This window comes from Fringilla coelebs (genome assembly GCF_963513975.1).
Source record: "Fringilla coelebs genome assembly, chromosome: 1".
NCBI lineage: Eukaryota > Metazoa > Chordata > Aves > Passeriformes > Fringillidae > Fringilla > Fringilla coelebs.
This window is the reverse complement of record NC_140028.1, coordinates 147,664,925-147,673,470: the sequence shown is the minus strand read 5'-3', so window position 1 is coordinate 147,673,470 and position 8,546 is coordinate 147,664,925.

Here is an 8,546-nt window from a genome sequence, read left to right as displayed (position 1 = left end):
TTCAACCCAGCACCAAGCCAGAGGCAATTTTCTGAAAAATAGGATTGGTTTAGCAATGGAAAACACCAGAATATAAGGATTTCTTGGCCACACCATCACTTTACAGCAGGCAGCTTTCCTGGAGAGGTCTGGCCATGCTTCAATGTGTGGCTGAGGGGAACTTCATACCTCATGTGAGGATTACAGACCTCAGTGTGGTGCTGTGAGTACAGGGAACTCAGGCTTTTTTTTTTTAATTTTAATCTTTTTCCTGGTCAAGTTCCCCTGCCTTTGGCTTCTGGCAGTTGCAGCTACATTGCTGGACTGCCTTGATACAGCTTCACATGCACATATTGCCCTGTGTGAACAGTTCTTTGCTAGGAGTGATAAGCAGTGTTACCACAGTGCTACAGGAGGCAACACACTCAAAAGGGAAATGAATAATAATAATAATAATAATAATAATAATAATAATAATAATAATAGTAGTAGTACTGGAACAGAGATGTTGTGGATGGATGTCGTGGATGTCTCATCTCTGAAGGTGTTCAAGGCCAGGCTGGGTGGGGCTTGGAGCAACCTGGTCTAGTGGAAGGTGTCCCTTAGCAGGGGAGTTGGAACTGGATGATCTTTAAAGTCTCTTCCAACCCAAACCATTCTATGATTCTGTGCCACTTCTCTTTGGAACTGTTTGCAAGTGGTGGGTAGAAAAGGCAGGCTTCAGCTATGCCTCTGCAGGGACTTTTTAGGGATTTTGGATAGCAGAAATGCCATTGAAACACTAAAAACACTCATCTATGAAGAAGGAAATCCTCCAGCTGGATGCCAAAGACAAATAACAATGATTTTTAATGTCACACCAACGAGGGAAACAGTTATTTGTAATTTACTGTTTATTTTCATATACAAAAAGATAAACTTGAAATAGTTCTTTCTAGGTTTTTTTCCTCCTATTTGTTGGGGTGTAGCTGCTTCACACAGGGCAAATACTACATTCATACTGGTTTATTCAGACACCCAGTGCAAAGCTGAAGCAGCAAAACTCCAACTTGGCAGATCTAATTTCAAACTTGAGACTCTCTCTAAAATACCACAGTAAAAAGGAACAAAGATCCACTGCAAATTCATGAACTATGATACAATGTTCTTTCCAAAATGTCTTCATTTCATAACTGCAATACAATGGATGTCTGCATTAGGCCATTTTATACATACATTTTATATATGTATACTTCTGCAGAATATCTATATATAAAATGTACATATATGAAAATCAGCACACTTCAATCCAAAAGGGGTTACAGCAACGAGCTTAACTCTCTATACTTTTTTCTTTAACAGGATACTTTAGTATAACTTTTGTTAACTCAGTAGTACAAGCTATCTCTGTTCTACATTTTTATAGCTACAAGAGTGAAATATAACCTACAACATTTACATTTCACATATCTTGGTATACAAACAGTACTTAGTGAATTTGAGCCAAGGACCAAAAGACTCTTTAAAAATTATTTCACCATCTGATAGAGCTTCCTGTAATTTACACTCAGTCTATTCTGCAATCTTCTAAATCATTTAATCTCATAGTTTGAGTTTAAATCCATTCCAACTGGGAATCCTGGAGAAACAGGTTACTGCAAACTCTTATGTATACTCTATATATACAAGTTAAGTAACACAGCGTAATAAGACTTAGCTATTTATCCTAAAACTGATATACACATATTCCACTATGCTAGACAAGTCTTAGGATTTTATTTTATTTCTTTAAATAAAGCACAAATTTAGAAGTAGCTGGTAAAACTTACAATAGCATGATTATAAAATGACAAATGGTTAGGGTGAGATTTCTTCCTGCTGGTGCCAAAACATTTTCTTGTGAGTTTTTGTACTATGCTGTGTTGTTTAACTGTATGCATCTAATGTTACATGCAGAAAGCTCTTTCCACAAGAATTGACATCAAACTGTACTTAAGTCAACTTTACAGTACAAAATTTGTCAAACTTAAGGACGAATGTGAAAATATTAACAGGTGAAAGATCAGGCTTTCAACTCTATCATGAGGATCATGCAGAATTCATAAGCAGATAGTTTGAACAGATTGACAATGGCATTGTGCAGGCTTATGGCATAGAATTGAGGCCAAAAATGTTACTTAGTTTGCAGTAACCACCTCCTTCAATCCTCACCCACTACGAGATTGATTTTTGCATCATAGTTATTCCATTGGAAGGCCAGCAGCCTTGCAAAATACCTCCTCCTGGGAGATTTTAGTACTGTGATTTACCAGAGATAATAATCATCAACCATCAATAGCCATAGAAACATTAGGCAGTCAAGAAAAAAAATGGGGAAGGGGAAATATCATGTTCTCTTCCTTTAGGAACAGTAAATTAATTACTATCCATTCATTACCAGTAATTAAATGAATTACTAGTAATAGTAAATTCATTAGTATTTGGAAAGCTACAGGAAAGCTACTATGCTGTCCAAGTAAAATACAGGCTAATGTTGTATCAACTACATGGATACATTAAAAAAAAAACAAAAACAAAACAGACATTTGGGAGGGCAACACATTAAATAAAAAAGGTAATTTTAAAAATGGTCCCACTTTTATTTTTCCCCAAAAAATATATCCTGAACATAATTCTCTTCAGCAAAGTACCATTAAGAAGTTGCTGTAGTTGAAGGTCTGATTTTATGAGTTGGTTCTTGGGAGTAGGTATTTGGAAAAGCAAAGGGCCAGACAGGTTCTAGTCTTGCCAACATATTTTTGTTATCCACAAACTTGCTAAGTCCACTTTCCAAAGCTATGAGATGCTCAAATCTCCTTCTCCTCTATCATGGCTGGATTTTTGGTTTCGATTGTTTTTTAGTTTGGAATTTATTTTGGTGTTCTAACAGACGTGGCAATGCAGAGATGCCAGTGACTACTGAATTAGGATTTTCATTGACTAGGATGGTTACTGGTTCAACTTCAGTTCCTCAGAATACTGGAAAATTGAATTAAGTATGGCCTTCCTTGTCACAAAAACAGAAGCTATGGAATTTTCCTAGAACATGTTTAAGTTTTGCAATACCAACCTTATTGGAATGTTATAAACTGAGTTTTTGTTTCTTTTAACAACTGGAAAGACTAAGGGGCTTCTGCTTCAAAATGGGCCAAAAATGCAGAAGTGGTGTTTTATTCATATCATGTGCCCCATTAAAATACTGAAATAAAAGGCTAATAAAGGAAGCACTTTTCAGAAAACACTTTTTCTTTGTAGATATCCAGCACAATGCCATTATAGAGCTTCAAAAAAGCCCTTTTGGTTTCAATGTTGGAATACAAAATAAGTTTTGCTTTTTTCCTTCAGTCCTTGGGGATCACTTTCCATTTACATATATATATCATATATATACATGTATATATGTATATGATACATATATATAAACACCCATATAGAGCAAGGTTCCTGTTTGTGTATGTTACAATATTGTAGTATCAAGGAGAATCCAGATAGCAACACTGTTTAACATGAGGTTTGAGGTAATTGGTTCTTGAAATACCTGGATCACAGACTGCATCCAGAAACGACAGCTGGGCAATGAAAAGTGGTTTTTTTTCAGACAGAGATTTAAAAAAAAAATAAAACTAGTAAAAGAAAAAGAAAGCTTACAGCAGTTGCTTTTACATGGAAAAATAAAGGCACAACAGAATAGCATTACATTTCAGAACAGCTGGATGGACATAACACAAGTATGGTCTCTTTCTGTGGAAGTGTCCTGACAAAAACCATTGCTGCTTATTCCATAGGCTACTACTTCAGTCAGGGAACTGAGCATCACCCTAAAACAAGTCATGGAAAAGGAGGTCCCATGTAAATAAGGGACCAGGTGTGCTTAGAAAGTGTTCCAGGAACACACACACACACGTGGTCACAGAGGGTTGGATGGAAACTCTCCTCCGGGTATCCACAGGGCTAGGACTTCACCAGGACACAGCTGAGGGACTCAGTAATTGCAGGAGTCTGCTTGAATTAGTGAGCACTAATTGCAAAAGGCACACTGTCAAACCAGTTCCAAGGCAGTGCCATGTGTTGTTTGGTTTAAAGCTTTTTTTCAGTACCTCTCACCTGCTGACACTGTGCTGTCGTGGCTGAGAGGACTGAAAAGACTGGAGTGAATATTAAGTTAGGTTACACCCCCCCCCCCCCTTTTTTTTTTCCTTTAATACTTTTGTAATACCTTGGATTGCTTACACAGATTGGGGAGCTCTCTCTCTTAGTAGGACTTTGGACATGACAGTGCTCCTTTTCTTTAGTGCCTCCAACACAGACTATTAAATCTGATTTTGAGAGAGCAGAGCACATAGCTGTGTGCTCTGGTGAAGCCTGATCAGTTGTTTCACTTCAGAGAGAAGGAATTTCTAGGAACTGGTTTTATCAGGATTCCACTGGCAACAGCTCCTTACAGATCATATTGTCAGTGCAGCAGACACAGCTGCTATGAGCGGATACGGCAGCGAGTGAGATCAGCCCGGCTATTTGGCCTCGGTAAATTCTTAACACCCTGACTTCACAACTCACTGCAGCACCACAGCATATGCCAAAAGACACTCTGCCCACACATGGCTACTCGCATGAACACGTGAAAAAACTCCTCCTGGGTTAACTGAAGATGGCCATAGAAAAGCAATAAGCATCTTTAGCAGAAGGGTTGTGACATGCAAGATAATCTAAACATGTACTCAGTGCTGTCCTCAAAGCATGTCCAAGTACATCCAAACTTTCTCCTCAAACTGTTTTCAGGCTACACTTGTTCTATCCTCTAGACTTTGATGTAGTGCACACTTAATTTAAACATTATATATATATTTCTTTATTTATTTGCTGTGCATACACAGACCTTTCTCCCTTTTCCCTGCAGAAACATATTAGACATATTACAAAAATAATTTGTGGTATAAAAGAATTCTCACACAATGTAGAATTTTTGTTTGTATATGTAACTAAAATATATATATATTTTTCCAAAAGTAAAAAAGTCAAAATGTCCTTATTTTTCCTCTACTATATAGTCTATTTTATTTACAATGTTACCAAACAATATCCTGTATGTAAAAGTGACAAAACTTTGTGGGACACTTCCTGCTTAGCAACTTCCCAAGCGGAGTGTGGCTTGAAGAGGACTGCAACAACAGCACTGTCACACCTTATCACCCAGCACCTTCCTCTGCAGTATGAGTTCCTTCCATGCTAAGTGAAACCAGACCTTTCCCTGCAAAACAGGGCAAGCTCTGACACTCTGCCTAGAAAGTCCTACAAGAGGAATCAAACATTTCAGTGCTGCAATGTTGAGGGAGATCAGGATTCCTAACAGCCAAGCCTGACCCAGCCAGCCTGGAAATGTCAGCTTCCACTGAAACCACTGACTTCAAGTGGGAACAGCAGGGAGTCAGGAGACCCAAGGAAACACAGGGGAGTTACTGGGGGGCACTCACAAACCTTCTCTTCAAAACAAAGACCTCTGCACTTCCATAGGTGTAACTGTCTAGCACATAAAGATATCCTGTAAGAGGATTTCAGCAGAATAAAACGTGGGTTATTTTTGTCTTAAATAGAGATTTCTTAGTGATCAGGACCAGCTAAAATCCTTAATTATAATGAATAGGCCTGGTACCACTTATCTGATGGTTAGGCTGGTTTATAGCCATCTCTTATAAAATGCATGTACATTTCAAAATAAGCCATATACAATTTCCAGCCTTGCTGTATTAATGCAATTTCATCAGCAAGTCACAGCTCTACCATCTCAAAAAAACACCCCAGTTTTAGTTCCTGTGGTATTTCCACTTTAAAATGTGGAGTCAAATTTTCTGCACCTGGAAACCATCCCAGCCAGTGCAATAAATTCATAAAAGGGCGTTCCACCAGAGAGATGAGGAATCCTGGCTCCTAAAGTCAAGGAGAATTTTTACCCAGGATATTCAGCAGTAATATTCACCTAAGAACTTCCATATTAGAGAGGGAAATGACCAATAAAATTCTGCAACCAAATTTTTGAAGAGCTTCTTCCTCTAACTCTGAATGGGAAGTGAAATTCAGCACTTGGGAAATAACCTAAGAGGTGTTGTCACCATCTTATTCAAGGGAGTGTTAAAAGGAAAAGAGCTGCAGTTGCTTATGACAGCTACACCTATGAATGTGCCCAATTCCTGACTTGGAAAAAGCCTCTGCAGTACCAAACAGAACCAAATCATGTTGTCAATGAGAGTTCAAATGGATTAGAGGTGAGGAAACTACTTGCTTGACAGCTCAACTGCTGAAAGACCAACAAGTTAATCAGAGCTTGTCTTTGTTAATAAAATAAAATAAATACCATTTTTAAAACCAGCTTTATCCAAATTGGTACACAATTAAAAGTTCAGGATTTCTTCTATGCTGCAATAGCAAGACACACGTACCTACATACACATAACACTTGTTATCCAGCACACACCCAATTTGGAAATTCTTTTTCCAATCAGTTTCTGAATCCTGCTGACAAGATGATCTATAAGGAACCATTACACCTGGAAGATGTAACACTTTACAATCAACATTCGGTCAAGGTTTGTACGGTCATGCAGTTCCCCGCAGTAAGATAAGCTACATGTGAGAATTTGTGTTTATGCTTTCTCAAAAGAGAAGATTTCAGACACTGTTTAATAGGCTATTAAAATAATATGGCACTTTCAATAAATACTTTAAAGCTTCTTAAAGAAATCAAGATTAAAAAGCAACTGCTGTAACGAGTCTGTTTTAGCTATAATATGTAATGCTGAAGGAAAAAATCCAGAAGAGCAAACAGATATTAACAGTTAAAAGACAGTACAGCTTTTTTTCTTTCTGCAGCAATAGGAACTGGCTCCCACTCCCTGGGGAAGGGGAGCAAGCCCACCTCGAAACAAGTATTCACTCAGTCTTAACTGCTCTACGCTCCACCCCAACCCTTACATCACTTCACTTCTAAGACATAGTCACATTTTCATATAAATCTCAGTGCAGAAATGTATTAAACATGAAAAATACCGATCCTGCAAACATTTACAACCACACTTAACATTAAGTGAGTGCCTAATGTCATGACACCAGAAGAGCTACCTACACCCTCAATGCTAAGCATAGGTATGTTGCAGCATCAGGCCCAAAGGTGCCAATGGCCACCGGGGACATTGGCTGGGTCAAAATGGTATCGTTCTGTCTGGTTTTGTCAAGGTTTTCTCAACAGAAGCACATCAAGAAACAGAAACTTTCAAACCTACACACGGAAACACAGTTACATGTGTGTACATACTAATATGCAATATACATTCAGTAACTTGAAAGAATAGGTTAAGACTTTATTCAGATAGACAAATTAAGGCAATTCTCTTAATGTCTCTTCAAGATAAAGGACCATGTCCTCATTTGTGACCTCTAGGTTTTAAAGCTATACTTTTCAAGAAATATATTTCAATTTTTTTTTAATATTTTCTCCAATTAGCAGTTTCTTTTGCTTAATAAATTATATCTGTGCAAGGGTGCACACTGATAATTTGGCAGTGGAGAGAAGTCCAATTCATTTATATATAATACAGACTTTTTACATTTCCATTACAGGGTGATTAGTTTGGGACTGCATTTTGGCTTAACACAAAGAAAAATTTAGAAGATCTGGCCATCCAATGGACATAACTTTGTCAGTCTAGCAAGACACAGAATTCATGTTATATTCAAAGAAAAAAAAAGAAAACATAATTAAAAAAAAAAAAAGGAAAAGAAAAAAAAAAAGATGTACTGTCCTTTCATTAAAACAGACCAAAAAAACCAAAAAACAACACAACACAGAATGGAAACAGCCTTCACAAATAAGAGTGAATAATGCCCAGGTACCTTATATAGGCAGTTATTCCACAACTGTATACAGTTATTTACAATGGTGCTTTATTAAACAAAACAACAAAAAAATGGTAGCACTTCCTAAAAGATTTTGGAACTTTTTTTCTTTTTTTAATTTTTTTAAAACTCCCTTGTCATAAAAGCCAACTTACATTAAAATATACTTACTACAAGACAACACAACTAACAAAATATATAATAAAACTCATACAAGTAGAAAATTTTGAGGTATTTCTGGTTTGAGGTGGTCTGTGGTCATGAAGTTTTTAATTTTTTTTCAGTTTAAACCTCGGAAGCCACGTAACGTGTGTGTGTATGTTTTGTGTTTGGTTTTTTTTTTTTTAAGTTTTTTCTTTTTTTAAACATTGCATGTTTTGCAAATTAAAAAAATATTTCAATGTTGAATCAGCAGCATTAGGAACATTCACTGACTAGAGCGAGTTTATGGCATAATAAGAGTAACGGTATTTTCGAATATGCACCACTTTAAGACAAAAGAGTTTCATCACAGAGTAAGGAGAAAGCAGCGTCAAAGAAACCAGTGGGAGAGGTGCTGTGGGAATCACTGCTGCTGCTGAGCTGCCTCAGCTCCCTGCAGCCAGGCAGCTCTCAGGCTTCTCAGATGCTACAGGAGCCAGCTGCCACCATTCACTCCCCCA